General features: G+C 37.5%; 1 long non-coding RNA gene across 1 annotated transcript in view; it reads right to left on the reverse strand.

The window, feature by feature from the left end:
* Positions 1 to 17,758, reverse strand: part of LOC139829115 (uncharacterized) — a 401,519-nt gene that overhangs the window by 21,207 nt on the left and 362,554 nt on the right. The gene's annotated exons all lie outside the window — the stretch shown is intronic.

Consider the following 17,758-nt stretch of genomic DNA (forward strand, 5'->3'; position numbering starts at 1 on the left):
GAGTCTGTCATGTTACTAACTTAATGCCTTTCTCTTATATATACGCAAACAAAATTCAGAGGTGACTTTGTCATTGCTGAGTTCATCACATTCTTGTTTCTCTTCCAGTTCAGGACAAGAAGAGCATTCCTCATCTGCTTTCTTTATATAATTCATTCTTGCAGGATTTTCCTCTAATCAGTAAGCAATCAAAGCCTTGCAAGTCTCTGCATAAATGCTGTCCATCATCTGACTCTATGGAGAAACCTGTGAAGAAAATAGTCCTTATCTATAGGCAGAATGGAGAGAGACCTACTCTTTTCTGCATTGCTACTCCAACATCATCACTCAGCCATGGCTGGAGTGATGCTTGCATACAAAGAATAAAGATCCACAGTCCATTTCCAGACAGCAGTTTGACGCAAGTGACTGCAATTGAGTGTCAGTGAAGGATATTGGGATTTAGTGACCAAGCCACACTGAGGTGTGAGTCTTAAAACAGAAAGTTTGACCAAGAGAAGTGAAGGAACCCAAAGAAACCAAAATCATCCCCGTGGTTGTAAAGTAGGAAACAGAATTTCACGTGTCTGGAGAATCTTTTAAAAATAAATTTAAAAAAAGAAAAATAAAAAACACGCACACTTCTAAATCCTGTCCAAAACCAAAATATACGTGATCTTTCAAACCCAGGTGAGGAAACAACCCTAACTTCTCTAAGATATTTACACGAAACTAAGACAACGCGAGTCATTGCAGAACTTCCTGAACCATGTAACATGCATTTATGCTGAATCACATTGCAACATATCTGACCTCAGTTATGACTAGACTATTTTTCACTCCATAAATAAGAGTAATCTCAAATAGTTTTAAGGTACTAGATTTTTATATGCCTTAAGCCAAATAAGCCTTCTTCAGGCCACATGTATATTCAGGCACTACTACAAAGGTTTTTCTCCCCACCTCACACCTGCTTTGTTTTTAATTATGTTTTCACAGAGCAGATAGAAATATTTTGTAATGCAAAACTAATAATCTAAACCTCTTTACTAGAATATTTATAACTGGTATTCCTGTACAGTAAAAAAGCTTCATTACTATAACTGAATGCCAGCTTTGCTCTGGTTGAAGTCAGGAAATATCAACTGTTAGAGGGTGACTTTTCTAAGGGCCACAACCTCAGTGCGCTGGTTGAAATTACATGAAGACACGATGTTACTGTCAGAGATGTGGGGAATAGTTATGAGATTTTAAAGTAGATTCTCAGCAAAGAAGTCACAGGTTCTATCTGCTTGTAAAACATATCATAGTAAAAGACAAATACTAAAGCTCAAATTATGCCTTTTATTGCTTTTATGCTTTCATCTTTGTGTCTACCAAGTGATCTGACTCAACTATTATTTAAGTCAATGCATAATGTTTGCAATCTCAGGAACTTATATTAAAGACATGTTAGTTCCACAGATGAGTCTGTGGGAAAAATTGTGATGGTGAGACAGACTAGAAATATGATCAGAAATAGACTAATTCTTTTTTCAAATATTTTAATTTCCCTGGAATAGACCTATCTTTAAATGCAGGAATATCTTTGTATGATCAAAGAGATGGGGTTTGGTCAATAAAAGTAATCAATGCACATTGTCAAGTTTTAGTGACTTATGCATTCCTTATGGACTAATACTTGGTACCCTTCCAACCCCACCCATGCCTTTTTAGATGAGTAAATGCTTCTGTTTCTTTCGTCATCCAATCTTCATGGGAAAACAAGATTAATTACTTAGTATGAGATGTCTCCTTGAAATTCAAATAATTTAAAAATATATAGATCAGCTTTCTTTTTAAGCTAAATCAGTTTTAAATTTTAACCAAGTACACTTTATTTTGAAACACTCTTTAATGTTCTCACTTGTTTTCCTACAGATTTTTGTGAGTTAAATGAATCTACTAGAATACGGCCTCTGAATAACTACAGTTTATAAGGTGTTACTGAGTTGCACCAATCAGCTACACAGCCCTGAGGAGTAACTGAACGAGTATTAACAAGGACTAGTTTTAGTGTTAACAAATACATACCCGAGAAATACATACCTGCACCAGAGTGCAGCCTCTGAATTACCTACTGATCTACTGAATTGGTTCCTGTACTACATGCTGCCAAGAGCAGGATTTCTCTTTTGTTAAGTAATTGAATTGAAAACAGAAAAGGAGAATACATTATTACAACAGTAAACAAACAAACAAAAAAGGCATTAAATCTCTCAATATAAGCAAAAAACTTGTGAGCAGAGTGGTATGTGATGGATATCTCGTGGCTTCCATAAATGAAAAAGATTGCACTAATGACAGCCAGGGCTCAAAACATGGACTGAGGGCAAGAAATCACCTTATCTTCATATCTCTGCAATGCAGGCCTAGCATGGAGAATCCGTACATTTAATGTTACCTTTGGATTTTTTTTTAATCTTATTTTATTGGGTTGCATTTCTACCATTTCCCTGAAAATAAGACAGGGTCTTATAGTAATTTTTGCTCCAAAACCTATTACTTTTTTTATGTGCATAGCTGTCTCAACTCTATTTAAATTGACTTTTTTTTTTTTTTTTTTTTTTTTTACGAACTATAACTAGGGCTTATATTTTGAGCATCCTCAAAAATCCTGAAAAAAAATCATGCTAAGGCTTATTTTTGGGGTTGGTCTTATTTTCAGGGAAATGGTAGGTAGGTTTTGTTTTAAGGAGTAAACTGCTGAATCACTCACAGGTGGAGTAAGACCTTAATAACACTGAATATGGTCTCCGTAAAATAGTTCAAAACATTTTACGTGCAGCAACCATAAAATTCCTGTTTTCAAATTATTACTTCCTGATTTAAGAAATAATACGCACATCATCTGTCTAGTATTGGATTTGAAATATTTATATTTATACTTCAAGTATATCTGTCTGCAGATGATACTGTATTTGTCTCCCCACAGAAAAGTCCATTTCTAATCAGGTGGACAGAGCCTTTGCTGACAGAAGTCAGACAGCTGGAGCCATACTTCTTGCTTTTGATAGTAAATGAAGGGGTTTTTTTAAGGTAGATTCTTAAATCAATATGACAAAGCAGTAAGTTTTACCCTTACTACATTAAGGGCTTTATTCCAATGTTACTTCCAACACCATAAAAGTGGAGTAATTCTACTGAAGTAGACTGAATAAGTCCAAAGTGAAAGGAAATAACTGAGACTAACTGGTGCCATATTTAAGCAGCTGTTTTAAATACCAGGTTTTAAACCTATGCGATAGCTCTGTTGTAATAGTATTGTGTTACTTAAATTTATTATCGAACAACCTACTACAAAAGCTACATAAATCCATTTATCACAGATTGAGATTCCTTGAAAAGACCAGCTAAAGAAAAAATGAGTGTCTACAGCTTTCAGTAATTACACAAATTAAAGCAAATTTATCCTTAAATGTTATGCTTAGTAATGCCTATTGCAGTACTTTTTTTAAAGAACGAAAACAAAAACCAAACCATCCTTTATGTGCCCTATTGAGGCAACTCAAGGAGATTATAACAGTGAATAAAGAAGAAAACGCTCAGGGGTGCAGGCACTTGGAAGCCAGAAAAATCACAGATGTCTTTATAAGAAGCTCTATACACAGTCTACCTATTTGTACTTCTATTCTGCAGGCATGCACAAATTCCTTATCAGGAAACCACTCTCTGTGTTTGAGATATGTTCATTAACAACTCTTTACAGGGCAGTCACAGCATTATTATTGTGTACTTGAAATAAATTAAAACCACTGGATAAACATGCTCTACTCAGGACCAATAAACGGCAAACAAAGTTAGGCAAGTTTAAAACTCTAATTCCAGCCATACTAGAAGTTAAGATCCACATGACGCCAACATCCTGCCTTTATTTTTAGATTGGAAAGTAATTTATGCATTCACAAGGTAGCGTTTCATTGGCGACTGATCAAGGAGTCATGACTTTTATAAAGGAGCACCTTAATTTTATGAAGTCACCATGAAAATATTCAGGTCAGTGATGTGCAAACTAACACTTTCTCTCTCTACAAGTTCCATTTAAAGTTGCATCAATCTCAAAATATTTCCCATGACACCCTCACAAGGAAAAAATAATTCCTGGATACACTAAATTGAAAAATGTAGTTGGAAACTATTCTGATTTTAGTACTAAAAGGAGAAGGCAAAACTGGATTTTGTTACCTACATGTTACTTACATGCAAGGGACAGTTCAGACATTAAGACTATTCAAAATAAATGTCACTTGTAATGGTCTCTGAGAAGAGACACTGACAGTAACAAGACCCACATTCACCACCTGAAACATACTCCTTATGTGCCGCACTACTCACGTTGCCTTAAAGGCTGAAGAGATGGTAAAGGTGTTGGCATGGCTACAGAGAAAATATGGATCCAAGAACAATTTTTATATGGTGTTGAAGGACAGAGGATCTTATAGTTCCTTCACATCAGCGGAATAGTGAAAACTGAATAATACTTGCACTTGAGTGCAATCCCAACAGTTGCTGCTGAAGGTACTTTAGCTGACATGTCATGTTCATGAAAGCCAAATCCCACATGAAAATGAGCATCAACAAAATTTTAATATGGAGAGTCCCCGAGACTTAGGAGTCTCTCTCCAGTCCTTTCTGACATGATATCATGTATCAACAAAACACAGAACCTGGTAAGCAGACAGCATTCAAGCCAGTGCAACTCTCCTTTCCATAGTTTTCAGAGCAACTTTCATTCTAAAGACAGTAAAACATTCCCTCAGAAATTGTTGGTAACGGTTTTCCCCTGTCATTTCTCGTATCATTCTGCATACGTTTCTAGATAGTTAAATAAAAACTTGACAGGCTAGGTTAATACATGGCCACCAGCAGTGACACCACTGACGTGTCACCCCCATTTAACCTAATGCAAATGCTTTCTTTACATGGAACACAGGTTCTTCTGTCTAGGAGGAATTCTGAGTAAGGTTTTTATTTCTGCAAAGTGCAGCGTGTCCCACACCAAGGCCCAGTTTACATCTGTGTAAAGGAACTACACAGAGGAGCAAAACTGGTTCTCGCACAACAAAGCTTAAATGTAGAACTAGACAGAGAAATGATCCTGCCTTCCCTCCCTGTGAGATTTTGATCCTCATAGATTAAACCAGAGCAATCATGTAAGTTATTTTGTGATTTTATTAATATCTAAGCATTAGTTTTCCAAATCTTTTTTTCTTCATTTTAATCCTTCTGGATAAAAATTTTAAGTTTCTGTCTAAACTGTGTAACCATCCCCAAAACACCTTCCCTAAAGAAGGTCGGTGATATTCCACTAAAAAACAAAACAAAACAAAAAAACCACAACACCACAGATTCTCCAGTGGACAAAAGTTTTGTTTGTTGAAGAGACCCATTTTCCCTTGAAACAGTTTCAACAGAAATTAATCATAATTTAGTTATCTACAATGTGAGTTAGTTCTTTCCTAACAATTGTACAAACACCAGTTTGCAGTGGAACTAATGATGAAATGCAGGGCACACATCCGGAATAGTGTTCCTGAGGTGACACACCTTTTATTATGCAGCACTTTGGAGGGTAGGAACTCCTTTACTTTGACAGGAGGTGTTTTCACTCTCACCTGTGAGAATGCAACAGTTCCTGCTGTAAATTTGAAGATTAAATTTACAGTGCTTTCAACATTCAATACAATCCCCACATATCAGACTTAGTGCACCAACTGCAATGCAAAAATGCAGGCGGCCTCCAAAAGAAGAGCACACACTGAGAGGACCATGGCAACCATCCCAGATACTGCCCGAAATACAGATGCAAAACACAATCAAGATTGTCAAAACTTTCAGAAAGGACACAAACTGAGTGAACAAAGTGCCATGAGTGTGCCAGCAATGTAATCCGGCTGGTCTAAGGAGAAAAGAAGGTGGCTCAGATATTCATACACAACAGTGAGGAATTATGACCTACATTCAGAGAATGGTTATAGCCATTGGTTTGCAGCCAAAGGTCGTCTGTTCCAGATGCTGCCTGGAAGCGAGCAATGCTCCGTTACTGGTGATGAGCTGCTGCTGGCTGGTCCAAGAGGGCCACACATCTGCCACTCTCACAACTGTCAAAGAAAGCAGCTTTTACTATTTCAGTTTTGGAATTATCTTGCCGAGTCTATCTAAAAATTTCTTTTTGTCTTAGAAATTGTCCAAGAATGTCCCAGTCCTGTGAAACTGACTGGTTCACAGATTCTTAGGTTGCTGAAAATCACAGCATCTGGTTATTTTTTGTCTTTCCTGGTTCATTCTAAGAATTAGAATAGCAAACTCTGCTTGTAATTCATTGAGTTATATGGGACACACATTGCTGTGGCTTTTATAACAAGACTATAACCATCACCTACTATTATCCATTCCAGCCCATGGCAGTCATCTCTGCATTTCTTTCGCATTTCTATAAAGTTCTCATTACTTCAAACAGCACTCCAAAATATCAAAACTGTTTTCTTTCATAACGCCAAAAGCCCCAACTTCCTCTGTACAATTTCTTCATCTATTTTTTCACATTAAGAAGTCTTTCTACACATGGCTAAGTAAATACAAATCACTATGACATTTTTGTCAACTGTTGAATACATCATTCACAAATACATACTTATTACTGCTAAGCCATCTCTAGAAATAGTGAAACAAGGTGCACTGAGTAGTTTTATTGTGCTTTTTTTTTCTATAAAATAAAATAATTTTTGAGTGTATTTCTTTTTCAATCTAATATGCTGTGTTCATTTTAGGGACAGTGTATTCTTGTTACAAAGCACTTTCATAAAAGCATTCCCATGAGGAAGGTGGAACACCAGCGTGTCTCCTGATGGCTGTTCTAAAGGTAGAGAGAAAGTGTTCCAGACTATGATGACATCCATGAAGCTAAGGGCAGGCAAGCAACCACCTTAGTCCTAAATCCCACAGTCCTTTTTGGGCACACAATTCAGTCAAACCGTTATTTCACTATAAGTCACACAGACACATGATACTGCCAAAGAACTTTTCTCCATTAGCACCGTATGTCCTCAGTTTACATACTATTTCAGTCCTTACCTTTGTCTCATATCAAGTTCTAAATGGGAGATAGACAACTGTAAAGAGGATAAGAGGTAAAGACATTTCTATTTTCCATAAAATAGGAAGAAGCCATGTATAAATCCCAAAACTCTAAACTAGTGCTAATCCAATGTGTATTTATTCACATGAAAGGAGAAGCCTGTGAAAGTCACTTAGTGATCAGATCTAAATACAGATATTTGTAGTAAATCAATATTAATTCATTATTACATAACCTTGTACACATCTCAGATCAAGTGGATGTTGTCACTGTGTCTTACAACACAGGACAAATGGCTCAAAGGTACTTTTCCACAACAGTTCCTTCAAGAACTCATCTCTACCTTTCCACTTTTAAACAGGTTAATTAAAATGCTTATGATGTCCTGTAATTTACAGAACTTTTATTTAATTTGTAGACACACTTGTGTTCCTTTCTTGTTTCAGTGCACACCATTACGCACGCGTAACACATGGTTTATTGACGACACTGCCAGTTGTTTGCTGGAACCCAGTCTTTCAGGTCAATAAGAGAGTCGGTGCACTTAAGTAATAAAATGCTAGAGTTGTTTTCCATACTGTACGTGCCAGGCAAATGCATAGATTAATTGACCTTATGACAAAGTAATTATGCAGAAAATGTAGTATGTAAAGGAGATATCCCCAGTTGGAACAGTTGCACAGGCAAATATGCTGAGAAGCCTCTAAAACAGCTCATCATGCTACAGCTGGATTAACAATTGCAATTAAAGTCTCCAATGCCATTTATCTAAATACTGGATATATATTAAGAGTGTGGACTAATCTGTGGTGAACAACTCGAGAAGGAGAGCTAGGAGAAAAAAGGGTACTTGTCAAAGAGCAAAAATTTCAGTGGATAATATTTTACCATAAAAAAATAACTGATTGGTTACAAGACTGTCAGAAACATATTTGTAAATTTTAAATATTCCAAGGCTATCTAGTTTTGCTACTATGATTGTATGTTATATAATGCAGCATATAAAGGTGTATTCAAATAAGTCACAAAGCACTGATGAGGCAAAGGTTCAGCACTAAGATATCATTGGATTTTCGGTCTTGTTGAGCTCTCAGTCAGCCATCAAATTAGATCAAGATAAACTGGGTCTAAATAACACCTATTAATTTGCTCTCTTTATGACCAGTGTTTTCTCACTGGAAATATTTAGAGACATTTCAAAATGTAATTGTCATTTTCAATTGCTAAGAGCAAAGTGGCTTATTTCACAAAGAGCCTTAGGTAACTTACTGGTTGCATGTGTCACTTTGAGGAGGGTCCAAGCAAACATTTCCTTCAGTGTTTCCTATATACCTTATTTTGATACAAAATCCAGCACTTCTAAGCAAATCAGCTTGTATTGAAATTTTCTAAGCCAAACAAAGACTATTTGGGAAAATAATTTCCAAGCAATTCCAAAGCATTCTAAGCAATTCAGGCTACTAAACTTTATACCGAGTGGTATGAAGAGTATATCATTCCTGCTTTAGGCTTGTTGGCCTAATATTTCCATCTCATTACTTCCTTGCAAAATGTGCAAAATTTGCAGTTACCTAATAGAAGCTAAAAGCTGGTATCAAAGTCCTGCTTTAATCAACAGAAAGCAATGTTCTCAGAGCTCAGGGGGCTTCACTCATTATGCTAAATATAAAAAACTGGAAGAGATGTTTGTTAACCTGAGAAGATAATTACGGAAATTCATAAATAAACATACCTTTCAGAAAAAAATTCACTTTGTGGCCTTATTAAAACAATGTTAGGTACTGCTATTACTAGTAAAGAGATGCAGAGACTGAGGAGTAGGTTAGCACCTATCTGCTAGTTTCTTTCAACAATTCTGAGATTTAACTGCAAATTTTTCAACAATTAGAAGCAGCAAACTTATCCAGATATCCATCAATAAATTCTAATGTAACATAAGCCAGTTTCACTGTATCTTTAAAACAGAGGACTTTTTCCAAAGGCTTCAGCAATGTCAAGTCTCATTCACTCATTTCTGCAGAGCATGAGAACTGCAGGTTGAGCTGGAGGAAGGTGGCCATGTAGTTTCCCGCCTTGCTTCCAACAGCACAAGAGAAAACTGTGGAAGTTTTCCAGTCTAAATTCTGCATGTATTTTAATTACTTTTAATTAATTATTATTTCTCTTGTAGTCACCTCTGTCTTTCAGTTTCTTTCTCTACCTGACATAGCTTTTGTTATGTAATTCTGAAAATTTGCATTTCTGTTAAACATTTCTTAAGACTATCAATGAGAATGCAACACACCAAGCAAGATTATACACCTATTAAACATATTAGTAATTTGAACATATTGTAATGATAGGTAGCACCAGATGGTATGGGTACAGTTAATATTACTAGTTCTGTTTCTGTTATGAACGATCTATTACTTTAACAAAATAAAATGTAATTGCTTGTTTTGCAGTCTAGAATCTACTAGTTGTTCATTTGAAAAGAAAATGGAAGTGTTCTCTGATTTTTTTTTTTGTCTTTACCTTTTTAGTGAGTGTAGATTTGGTATTAAGCTACACATCCCACCCCACTGTCCCCCACCAAATACAATAAACTAATGTTTGTACTATACTTCTTGATTAAAAAAAGAAAATAGGCTTTGACTGCATTCTGTTGATGAACATCTGTTCAAGACAGTTTTATGCAAATTTTTGTTTCTTGTTTAATTTGCTGGGTGGGCTCAACATCACTGAATTGGCTCCCCATGGGAATACTGATATTCAAACAGACTCGTACTGTTCACCCGTCATCCCACTTAACGTATCCTAATATTGAGAGTTTTCTTCAACCGCCACCACACCTGTAGCTGCAATGAATGAGAATAAGCCATGCCCTTTGTAAAAAAGGCCTTGATTATATCTATAAATCAGATCTGGGAATGCAAATTACTATCCATTTTGGAAACAAGGGGATTTACAAGCATAAAACTGGAAAGATTGAGGTCCAAAGTACCTGACACTATTTCCCAACATGAATTTTTAAAGAACGCTTAAAATTAGAGCAATAACTTTAAACCGTTTTTTTTTTCTTCTTGTCATGTTTTACAACAGTATTTTTCTTAATAGATTTTTCAGAAGATTTTTCAAGGTAAAATGTTTAATTTTACATCATTTCTGCGAGGTAAATACACACGTGCTGGGTGCCTTTAACTTATTTTTTTGAACCGATGAGAAAACTAAGATGGCAGGGTCACCAGCTTAATATGACATTCAGCACCAGATGCACTGAAAAATTCTAAATCTCATTAATTTCATGTAAGGTTGTATGTACATAAGACACTCAAAATCACAGCTGGCTTTTGAAGATCAACGCATCTTTCCAAGGTCAGATGAGTCAATACAGAACAAAAGTGAGAATTCATAACTTCCTGCTTCTGTCGCATGTTTTGTAATTACCAATAGACTACCAACCATACAAGGAACTCTAAGTGCTTCATAATTGCAAAATAACACATTTTACAGTTTTGCAGAGGAATAAAGTTCACCTGCTCTTCTTTTACCTGGAGCTTTCCAACCTACTTATGCGTATTCAGCAAAACCCGAATTCCTGTTCCAAACAGGCAAAGGATAGCAGCCATCTACCTGATAGGAGGATTTGCTCAAGTATTCAAAGCAGTGAAGAGCTAACATACAATTTCAACCACAATCCAGATACAGGATCCAACTGGATACTGGATCCAACTCTCAGTTGCCAAAAGGAAACCAGTAAGATATAGGACATTTTAGCACAGACACTAAACCAGGGTCAAGGGTATTTAAATTTGTTTCCTGATGCTGTCAAAAGTCTCACCCATGACCTTGAGAAGTTCATGATCTCTCTGGAACTTACATCTGGGGACTCCACACAAAAATGATTTCTGTCTTTTCTACATATACTGTAAACTCTTCACATCAGGGTCTACCTTATCACATGCTTATTACAGCAAAAATCCCCAGATAAATACCAAAACTATCATTGTTCTCTGAGTTTCCGTAATATAGAAATACACTTAGAATGAGGTGAATCTTCCAAATGATGCAAGACAATGTCAGGAGATGTTCTATCTCGTCAAAGAGAATGTCAGGAGCCTCTTCATCCCACTTATTCTGCAATTGGTGAACATTCATCCACCTCACTGTGGGTAGAAACACCTCTCACTTTCAGAAGATATGATATTTTTATGCACACACTTATACGCAGCTGTTATTAAGAATGCAGTCACATCATTTTTTATTCTAATAGTGGGAGTACATAATCAGTTCAAGTGCTGCACTAGTAAGGAGAATTCAAGACAAATTGTAAGTCATAGATAATTACTATTAATAGAATATATGCCTCAAGGAGAATGGAGTTATTAGATAAACATCATTGCAGTACTTAGTAGCTGAGAAGTGGATAAAAGAAAGGAGAATGAGTTGCTTTGGGATTCCTCCACCCTGTCGTAGCTGAAGGGATTTTTTCTTCCTTCAGAATCCTTTTGTTCCGTGCCACATAAAAGCAAATTTCATTTTAGAAGAGTCATGAGAAACTACGGAACAGTGCCTTCTTGAAACAGTGCAATATTTGGTGTCGCAGGAGGTGCAAAGGCTCACTCTTGCTTGTGTGCATCTTCCTGCCTCAACTGATCATGGTAGAACCCCCTACAGCCGCACTGTTGAAAACAGGAATTAGTTATCAAAAGTGAGTTTTTGTGTATATGGCCTGGCTGCTTTAGAAATGAATTTGCAGAGGAGTGAAATAATTTGCTTGCTTTTTAAAGTTTTATTCCATGTGTTGGAAGAAATCTTTCCAAGCTTGCTGTCCTTCCTCTCAGCCCTGTTTCAACTGGACAACTGACTGTCGTGCTACTGGGTAGCAGATACTTACGCTTTACTTTAGAATGAAAAAACAAGAAAACAACCAAAAAAACCCACAAAACACACAAAAAACTCCAAGAACAAACACACCCAAACAACCCCACACCAAACAAACAAACCCGAAAACCAAAAATTATCCCTCATATTGAAGAGGGAAGTCATAATTACTGAACTAGCTGATTTGCTTGATACAATGGTATAATCTTTGATTGACCCACATTCCCTCCAAACATTTGGTGGCTGGTTTTGTTTCAGAGCCCTCTGGGAAGGATTTATTTCACCTCTCTAGTCCCACAAAGCATAGTCCCACCATGCCAGCTCATTTCCAGCCCTAAAGGGCTTGGCTGCTCTAATTCAGTATTGGAGCACACCTAAGATGAGAGAAGAGAACCAAAGGCATTGCTTTTGACACCTGAAAAAAAATAAAGTCAATAACACACTAACACACACCCTGAAGTGTCTCAGTGCTAACAAAGAACAGATTATTAACCTGACACATCAAAAGTTCTTATAATGTGTGTGTTTCTATTACATTGCCCAAGTTAGTAAAAAAAATTGCTTGTTTAAAAGCCCTTTTGCAGAAAGAGGAAAGACATCACTACAGTATTTCTTCTTCCACATTGAACATATTTGTCTTGATTATGAACCCTCCCCCCTTCTGTAAGGAAAACAAAAATTTCCCCAGCTATTTTTAAAAATGACCTGCAGTTGTTATAGACTAATCCTTTTGTGCCATTTGAAATCAACCATATTTGCTGCAAAGAAGAAAGTTTTTCTTTATTGTGGCTTCTGTGCAATAAGAGGTAGAACGATGGTATAGAAGACATATGAGGAATCCGGGTATAGGTTTTCCTGGCAGGAGCAGAGGGGCTACCAATATGATCCTTTGGTCAGGAGCTTTTATCGTCAATCGCTCTGTTTGCTTGTTCAATTGGAATAAACAGCGCAGGATTACACATAAAACTTCTATTCTTAGGAGTTATTTTCCTCTAAAGTTCTATTCTTAAAATACTTTCAGTATTTCTGGCAATCAATGACCTTACACTTTATGATAATTCTTGATCAATTAGCCTTATTTCACCCTGCTTTGCAGTCAAAGACTGTGGAAGAAAAATGTCTGGCATTTACCAGTCTGTATGCCTATAGGCAAGGTACGCATACAGATTATTTTTCATGGAAAATTTCCTTGGCTTACATATATTTCACATTTCACAGAAGGTGGATTCATTATCAATTTACAAAGCCCATTCAGTGTGAATTTTGTAAAAACAGAAAACTAGGTAAGTGTAGCAAACTGAGCATTGCATAGGGCATCTAGGAAAAGTAGCATTACAAGTGTTCACGCTTGGAAAAATGAAACTGGTGTTGCTTACAACACTGTTGGTCTACAGTTCACAAAGTGATACGATAAGTGCCTGAGAGCAGCTATTTTCTACCTGATCCTCTTTTGAACATCGATTCTTTCTGAAAAAATATATAGGGGAGGACGCACTGCCTGTTTGAATAACAAATAACTACAAATTGTCTTTTTTACCCCTGAAATTTCCCATAAACCTTTTCAGTTTTTCTTTTGACTCCACCTCCAAAGCGGGACAGGGTGTGTAACTGAGTACGCTGGGACGGCCGGGACCGATCCCGTGGGACAGTGGCCTGTGCAAGGCTGTTCAGGAGAGGAGATACACGGGGGCAGCAGCAACGAGAGCTGGCATGAGCACTGTCTGCTCTGTGTTTTGTGACTGAAAAACAGTCCCCGTGGGAGTCACACCATAAATCACAGTCCACATAACTGCTTGTTTAAGTCTCTGTCACACTATATGTGACTCCCCAGACAGTTCTGTGGCTTTTTTATCAGCACGTCAACAGAAGCTCACAGACGCGTAACTCTCCCATTGTACTGAACATCAGTGCCGAGTTTGGCGCAGTTTGATCACCCTCTGTGTAAAGACGTGTCTCGGAGGGGACATCTGTGAACTCAGGCGGGAGGCAATGATGGACCTCTCCTGCCAGCTGGCCGAGGGGCAGCACCGATGTCAACTGTGAAACAGCTGTTCTTCCACCTGCAAGAGTCTGGGTGGCAAGCTGCTTTCAGAGCAGTGGGGGATAGATACAAATGTATATTTTCTAATTATACAATTGTACTCTCCTGCCTATTTTCCATTTGGGAAAGCAGAGCAAACTGGCACAAGTACAAGTTTTGCTTTGCTAATGCACACAGGGGTCTAACTGGAGTCTGGATTACAGAACACAAACAATAGTCAAAACAATTCTCAACCTCTACTCACTATAAGGACAAGAGTTATGATGTCTAGTAATTTGATGCAAAGAAACTCAATAATGCTGTAACGGAGACAAAATTACATGAGAAAATATTTAAAACCAAAGGCTAAATTCCATGATACACAAATATTTTTCCTCTTATAAGTCACAGCAGTCAAAAGTGACATGATTTGTCTTTGATGCACTTCTCAGAAGAGATAGCTCATGACTTAGGCAAACAACAGCAGCCTTATTAATTTATTTATTGGAGATACGTCAGAGTGGCCCCAGGACACACACCTCTATTTGGTACCTTCATTGGCTACACACAAACCTGGACAGAAGCTTCGTGGTGCTTTGCACAGTCCTACTCTTAAATCCTTGACAGCTTGACTTCTGCATAGTGGCACTGGCTAGGTGCACAAGTAGTTACTCAAAGTAGAATATGCATCGGCTGATTTTGGTCCGTGCAGCATGGGTATTCTCCACCAAGGTACAGGACATTGAGAACCCCTTAATGCAGTTTTGGACCTTAAAATGTTTCTCTGCAAAACATAAAGTGGAAAGGTGTGACAACAGAGACTGAGCAGCTGCAGCAAGCTGCCTCAATCATAATACTGCGTTCAGACTCACCATCTGAATAGCATCCTAAAACTCTGAGTTGGTCATTCCTAAAAGCCTTCATATGAAACAAAATACCATATTAAGAACCATCATGTAGTAATAACTTATCTCCTTCACTCTACTGCTATTCTACAGGTTCTGAAAAAGTAATACTTCTCAAGGAAAGGAAAACTTTTGAGACAAACTTGGACAAATAAAATATAGAAGGAAAGCACACAGCTCTTTCTGCCAGTGTCCTGGTCATAGCTAGTAGGTCAAAAGTCTGAACAATGAGCACTAATACAGAAAATGGAAGGATCCATGTAAAAACATGAGGTAGAAATCATTAGAGAAGGACTTAATATTTTTGAATTAAGCCTCCTTTGAATCAGGGGGTATCCACAGTCAAATCCATCTTTAGAGCTGAGCTTGTCGAAAACTCTTAGAACTAGATTTTCAGGTTCTCACTGATGATGTTTGCAGCTGTATTTCCAAGAGAGGATAGCTGACAATGAAGTGCCATCATTAAGACCATAATACTAAACTCTTCTTTCAGGAAATAACAAGCAATGTAACATATAAAAATAGTTACAGATATTTATGATTGTTTTGTTGTTGCTTTATGTTTATTTTTCTGGCTTTCTTAAAGATGGGAATATCTCTTCCAAACCCGATGTTTGGAAAGTGTCTTCACAAGGCTGACTAAAATTAGAATGAATAGAACTAGAATAAACACAATTTCATATTAGTTTTCATCTGTTATTATTTTCAGCTCTCCATTTAACTGTGAATGATCGTGAACAAAATTTGTTTCTCTTGCTAATGATACAGTCCTCTTACTCTTTCATGTAGGATCACTCAGATTGAAACACACTAATGAGGCTTTCAGAGCTGAGCTCCCATTTCTCACTTTCTTTGAGCATTGCTTCAGAAAGCAGATTTGCTATTTGTGGAAGCTTTAGAAATAAACCCAGGGCAGGTCCAAGGGATGATCCTCAGGATGCACCACTAACTTGTAAAGCACAGAGGCTGGGGTCGCCTGATGGAGGAAGGAGTCTGAGCTACCTGCATGCAACAACATTCCGGCAGTATCTAATGATGAGTTTTTCAAAGGTGTACAGCACTCCTTGCTTTATACAGAATCAGGGAGGTGATGAGCCCCATGCTACACCATGAGGTCCATGCTACACCTCAGTAATTCAGCTGCAAACCCAGCATTTCCAACAGGCTGAGAAGCAGAGAGATGCTATGAATGGCCAAAAAAACCAAGTCTACAGGAATTCACTTGTGCACAGCAATAACAAAGTTCTCTCTCTCAAAAACCAAAACAGTCAGGTAGACACTTTGTTATTCCATAACAGGTTTTTGGTCAAGACAAAATAAAAGTTAGAAATCCGAAATCTTGTTTTCTTAATCTTAAGGCAGCAAGTCTAGACATGTTAATAACAAAAACCTAAGCAAGCTATAAGTGAAAGTTCTAGGTTAAGAACCTTTTTCTACTCCTATTCATATACTGGAAACACATTTAAAAACCTATAATAGAGTGACTAAAAATCATGAATCCTACAGCAACAAAAATTTCAAGAGAGATTCAGAAACTTGCTCAGAAAAAGCATTAGAAGAATGCAGTTCTAAAAAAGCACCAAAATAAAAGTCTGCAAATATTAACAGGAAGGCAGGAAGAAAAGAAAAAAAAAAAAAAGAATACCAAACATCATTCCGAATTCTTGAGAAGGTGATTTCAAAGGAAACAGGGAGATAAATGGATGACAACATGCATATTAATCAACCCAAAGCAATTCTCAATTACAGTTCATTATCATTAACCATTTGAAAAGTAAAAACCAGATAAACAACTCAGCCTACTCTAGCAGGAGTTGAAAATTGCCTGGCAAGAGACGCTTCCCTCTCAGGAATTCTAAGTAAAGGCAAAGAGGCTCTGAATGTAACACTTAGGATTCAATTCAGATAATGAAAAAGACTTGGAGAAAGGGGAATTGAGTTGCATTATCCAGAAGGACAAAAAGAAAGACTCAAAGACAACACAGTATTTCTAATATTCTGAGCCCACTGTCAAATACATCCTCCTGTGCTGCCTCATTAATACTTCAGCCCGAACACCAGGTTGCAGTGCAGCTCCCCTGACCTCTCCACCTTCATTTAACCTTATCATCACACCCAGCCCTGCTCATTCTGAAATAATGCCCCATCAGCAGGTTTTGGGCTCAGCTAATAGTTTTCTTGGTGCTCACTGCTGTAGAAAACTTCCCTGAAGACTGCTGACTAAATACAATTCCCATGCAACTGCATACAGGCTGAGGATCTATTCACAGCACACACATGACAGGTTCAAAGTCAAGAATTTCTTGCCTTGTAAGTATAAAACAAGTCACCTGCCTCATTTAGACCCTGAGTTAAGTTTTGGAAGGAACAAGGATTTCAGAAGGGGACGAGATTTAAAAACCAAAAGAGCAAACTATGGCTGATAGAGAAACTTTGGCAGGTACAGACTGATCATACTTGCTGCTGTAAAGAGTACAACGTGTTCTGTTTGTCACACTGAAGAAGTTTTAGAAACTTTCCTTCTCCTCTCAGAGCTGGTGGCTGACAGCTGTGGTGAGCCTAAGCCATCACTCAGCCTCCTTGGGACAAGTGCCTAGAAATTAATAACTTGCAAAAACCTGAAGGGGTTTTGGTGACCTGCTGAAGCTGGAAGCAAAGGAGAGGAACATGTATCGCTCAGCAGTTTCTCATCTCTGCCATCTACCAAAACAAACAGGTTTTGCTCTTGAGAGTCTGGCATCAGCACTTAATTCACAGACCAGATGAAGCACCTAAGGGAAGGTCCTGGAGTACTCTCTTGCAAATTAATTGAGACTTTGGCATCTCTGAACAGATTCCCAGAGTGCTACCTTGGAGTCAGCTCCTCTGTTGACA

The sequence above is a fragment of the Patagioenas fasciata genome, chromosome 14 (assembly GCF_037038585.1).
Source record: "Patagioenas fasciata isolate bPatFas1 chromosome 14, bPatFas1.hap1, whole genome shotgun sequence".
Classification (NCBI taxonomy): Eukaryota; Metazoa; Chordata; class Aves; order Columbiformes; family Columbidae; genus Patagioenas; species Patagioenas fasciata.